Source organism: Bison bison, unplaced genomic scaffold (genome assembly GCF_000754665.1).
Source record: "Bison bison bison isolate TAMUID 2011002044 unplaced genomic scaffold, Bison_UMD1.0 scf7180017854205, whole genome shotgun sequence".
Classification (NCBI taxonomy): domain Eukaryota; kingdom Metazoa; phylum Chordata; class Mammalia; order Artiodactyla; family Bovidae; genus Bison; species Bison bison.
Window position 1 is genome coordinate 26,113 of NW_011484778.1, and position 5,134 is coordinate 31,246.

At 40.4% G+C, this 5,134-nt stretch overlaps 1 long non-coding RNA gene across 2 annotated transcripts in view; it reads right to left on the reverse strand.

The window, feature by feature from the left end:
- The window catches only part of LOC105000245, a 6,103-nt gene extending 975 nt beyond the window's left edge, over window positions 1-5,128 (reverse strand). For both annotated transcript variants that reach the window (XR_826709.1, XR_826708.1), the window contains exons 1-2: window positions 949-5,128; window positions 310-454 (exon numbers count right to left, since the gene is read on the reverse strand). This is a non-coding gene — a long non-coding RNA (uncharacterized LOC105000245). The remainder of the gene's footprint in view (window positions 1-309; window positions 455-948) is intronic.
- Window positions 5,129-5,134: the final 6 nt, after the last annotated feature.

Sequence of the window (5,134 nt, forward strand, 5' to 3'; positions counted from 1 at the left end):
AAGGCTCTTCCCAGCTGGGGCCTGTTACAGACATATGGCCTGGGGGAAGGGAAAGAAAAAACACTTGCTAAAACCCATCAGCGTGGAGCAGGAAATGAAAAGTGGCTAGAGAGAGCAAGGAGAGGCATGATATAAGATAAGGCATCAGAAGATGTGATTATGGGTGTCCTGAGCAATCACTGAGAATATCTGAAAGGTATAAGACTTTCCACTTTCCCATACCCTATCTTTCCCATTTCCAAGAGACAAAAAGTAACCAGGACTCCTGACAGTTTACTATTAACCCCTAAGATTTGTGTCCTTACATACCACATGTATGCAAATCTTAAAATCTCTGATGAGCAAGTTAGAAAGGGATACAAGCTCTCCTACTGATTTCATAATCAGTTGAGACATCAAGAGTAAATCCCAGGGCTGAGGTCCAGTTGCTGGCTGTGGTTAGTGTCTGTGGTGGCTGCCAGGAGATAAGATAGGAGTTGGTATTAGGCTGATTAATATGAGTATTCCCCAACTAAAGCAGTAATTATGACAAATTCAACCCCAGCCTTAGCATTCATACCTCCTTGGTTTTTAACAGATGGAAAGAAGTGATAGTGAAGGAGAAAAACTCCCAGTGCCAGAGGAATTAGAAAGTTATGGCTTTTATTTGCTTTAATCAGTATATCTCAGTCATGGGACTGAAGGAAAAAGGATTATAAACACAGGGGCTGGGGTTACTTTCAAGTCAACTAACTGCCTTCCTTCCAAAAAGCTGGGGTTTTATGTTGCTGAAACTTAAAACTCATCTCTGGGGGCCTATATTCTATATTTCAGCATTGGAGATCTGGCAGTTTTTGACTACATGAGGTCCTTTTTATGGGAAGTGATAGTTCATATATACACATAGCATACAACTTCTGAAAACAGAAAGGAACTGAGAGGGCTAAGTATGCAATTGAAAAGAGCAACCTGTGGTCTGGAGAGTCTTCAAGAATGTGATCTCTCTGTTGAGTCATGCTTTGCAAAGCTGAGATGAAGAGAGGCTGTAGTCATCCTTTGATTTTTTTCCTTTTCTTCTCCTTCATGAAGTCTTCTACCAGCTTCTCCTGAGGAATATATATACAGCAGCCCCCACAGGAGGGGATAGGCTGTCTGAAGGCCTGGTCACTCTAACACACTGGCTCTAAACCTTCATTGGAATATTGACTCGTTTGAAGACTATAACAAAAGAAAAAGGACTGCATGCGGTGTCAGAGGGCTCACAGAGACTCACCCTAAACTTTACCTTCCAAGTTCTAAGGGCTATTTCTTTGTATCAATTTCCAGCCCTCCTTCCCAACAACACAGGGAACATCTACAACAGGGCCACTAAACTGGATGTATCCTGACCCTAAATGGCTTTTACAAAGTGGTTTTGTTATTCATCCACTGATGTGGGCTTTCTTTTGTCTACTCTTTATCTTAAAAGCTCAATTAGATAATAGGACTGTGTCTTGTTCTGAATTAATATGTGTTTTTAAGGAACTGTGCCTGTCTTTTAAAGGACAGTTCTAGTTCACTCCTCAACTCAGAGGCTCAGAGGCCAAAGCATATTATGGAACACAGCCAACAAAAGCATGTACCATGTAATCAAGCTACATCAAGGTCAAGGAGAAATTTTGATCCTAAATCTTTTTCTGACACTTGCAGATGACCAGCCTTCTGCTCTTTCAAAGAGTTAGGAGATGGCAACAGGATTGCACCAGTGCTAAGGGCCAGCAGTCTAACCCTAACCCTCACCTGGGATTGCTGTTTATTTTCACACAGGATATGTGACAGACCAAAAGGGAGAAACATATGGCACACAGCAAAATGTCAGGCATAGAATAAGCACTTGACAGAGAAGGGAATCATTTTAGATGTGCATTCTGCCAGCCAAAACCTCAGTGCAATGGGCAAACAACAGTTTTTGCATCTTCTAGTAATTTCCACCCACTGCATCCTTTCTTCTCTTGCACCTGTACAGTTGTCATGTGCCACCCCCAGATCATTCTTCAGTCACTGAAACCTATTTTATCTAGCCCTCAGTGTTCATTCCTAATCCAGCTTTTGCTATAATCCTGGGTCATTTCAATACCCAAGTAAACAACCATCTGACATCCTAGCATCATGGGTATCTTGATCACTCCAGTTTTTAAATTTTACCATTCCAAAGTTCAGTCTCTGATATAGATCCTATCATACCATTTTCCAAAGACTCAGCACCCATCTTGATCATACTAAGGCCACTTTTTCTATGTAGACTCTGACCTTCCTTCCATATACAATCTGGATACTCAAATCCATTGGTGTTTAACTCTTCTCTTGCTAGCTGTCCATCCTTCAATCATGCTCATTCAGTCATGTCTGACTCTTTGTGACCCTCTGGACTGTAGCCCACCATGCTCCTCTGTCTATGGAATTCTCCAGGCAAGAATACTGGAATGGGTTGCCATGCCCTCCTCCAGGGGATCTTCTCGACCCAGGGATTGAACCTGCTCATCTCCTGTGGCTCCTGCACTGGCAGGCGGATTCTTTACCACTGAGCCACCTGAGAAGCCCCTATCCCTCAATCAAGCAAAATCAATTCTAGGTGACCAAATGCTACTTGTGACAATGGCCCAAGATTACCTTTTCTTTTCCTGAGTCTCTAATCAAGTTTCAAACTAGTTGCTCACTTTGATATGGCCTGGATATTTCTTAAGACTCTTGTTTCTGTAATCCTGTCCCTGGTCAGCTTCCTCTCACCCACCTCTACAATTAAAAATCTCCAACACCCTTATCAGTACTGTTTCTAATTCCTATTCTTATCACTATGCCCCAGTAAAGAGGTAACTCCTTTGATCTAAGGCTAGCCCTCCGCCTATGTTCTAGGAGCCATATGTTATCATCTCTCTCCCATATGTACAATATCTCCCTTCTCCCTTGCCTTATAGTGTGAGAGTATGCTCAATTTTCTCCTATATTAAAAGGGAGCTTATATGATTCACTGTAGGGCCTTGATGGAATGGTTTAACTTGTATTCTAGTTGTCACATCTTCTAATAGAAGGCTTCTCATGAAGCAATGATTAATCACAGTAAATAATAAAAAGGAAATATGAGCCTGTTGAGTGGTGAACATAAACCAAAGGCCTACCTGTTAATGTAGGTAAGGGGTTAGCTGAGGTAAAGTTGAAAGGGGAAAACTGTGAATACCAGCAACAGGAGCAAACCCCAGACTGTGAGGATGAGTTTCTGATCAATGATCACTCTGGTCCTACCCAAGGAACAACTCGTAGCAAGTGTAGTGTAGTAACAGCAGTGGTGGCAGCGGCAGCAATGCAACATCTGCAAGTAGCCAAGACTAAAATACAGGCATGGAAACAGAGTATTTCATGGAAAACACAATATTAAATATGACATATATATGGCACGTATGCTGCTAATCCCCTTCCCCCACCCCCAGCAAACATCACTAATTAGTTATAATCCTCTTTCATACTGAGTTGACACCTGGCTTCAGAACTGTTTTTATAGAACATAATAAAGACAGGTACTATCAATTGACTGGAGATGGTACTTGAGATGAAGCATATTTGCTGTCTTTGCACTACACAGAAAAGTCCTTGGCAAAAGAATTAGAAGACAGGAGTGAGCTTCAGAAGAAAGCATATTGAAGACAGCTTGGACGTTGTAGGCAACTGGCGGGGACAAGATGAGCCCATGGAGATCACAGAGCAGGCGCCCAATTAATGTCTGTTGATGATTCATTTTTTCATTCAACAAACATTTAATGAGGCCTACAATGTGCACCGGATTAGGCACTGCGAATACAAAGATGAATAAGGCACTGTCCTTGCCTGTAAGGAATTTAGAGTCTGGTAGACGAGAGCCATAGACACGGACAATGATAATACAACCTGATAAGTGCTAGGACACTTAGCAGGTTGTATTATATCCATCCGAGTAGGATTTCTTCAGGTTGCTGTTGGATCCATGAAGTCCTCCCAGCCACCAGGGCCTGCTGTTGTTTCTGTCATGCGGTGAATGTCCCAAGAACTAACAATGATAGCTGTAATTTATAGCGTGCTTATAACACACACTTTACAATATCCTCATGAACACCCTGCAAATTAATTATTATATATTAGATTAAGAAACTGAGGTTCAATTAGGTTAAGTAACATGCCTTAGATCACATAGCTAGTAATAGGTTTCAAATCCAGTTTTGACCAATTCCAAAGTATTTTTCTACATTTTTTAGGATAACTTTATTCAGTTTAGGTATTATACAAAATTTCAACAGTTTTATATTTGGAAATAAGAGCAAATGCAATAGATTAGTGATCAGGGCATGGACAAAAGTCATCTGGTTTCCCAACCTATTTGGCAGAGGGGGAAAAAAAACAGCAGAAAAGTGACTTCCCTCTAGCATGCCACTGAAAACCTTGAGATCAGGTAGCTTTACTTTCTTTTGCAAACCCCAACATCCTTATTGACAATATAAAATGTTAAGTACCTTTAGTTAACTATGTTTTTTAAATGCTTGTCAAGGTTAACATCATTATCAACAGCTACAGTTCATATAGCATTCAGCATACCCCACATCTGTTCCAAGCAATTTACACAAATAATCCCATTAAATCCTTATATTCCCACCCCCACTCATCATTGCAAAAAGATATCACTAATTCTATTTTACATAAGAAGAAATAAAGTACCACAGAGAGGTGAAAAACCATGCTCAAAACTACATTGGTAAGTATGAGACTAGATCTGAGTGCAAGGCCCAAACTGTCACTGTACTGTTTTGCTGTCCTGCTCAGGGCTTCCTCTTCCAACCCTTCTCCCCTCCACTGCTCTTCAGCATGGCTAGTTACATAAGGTTCACTGAACATATAAAAGGTCTACTTAAACATACTCTCCAATCAATTATTCTAGTCACAGAAGGCCATTCTCTGAATCCTCTGAGCCTTAAGGAGAGAATTTGCCAAATATTGTATTTATATTGCTTTGAGAAACAAGAAAATAAATTCAGGATATATTTATATTTTTAATTATTGTAAATATTTTTTACCAGGAGATATAAACATTCAAAAATCCTTAAGCAAAATAAAGCATTAAGACAATAACAACCAAGGCCATTTCTTCCTTGAG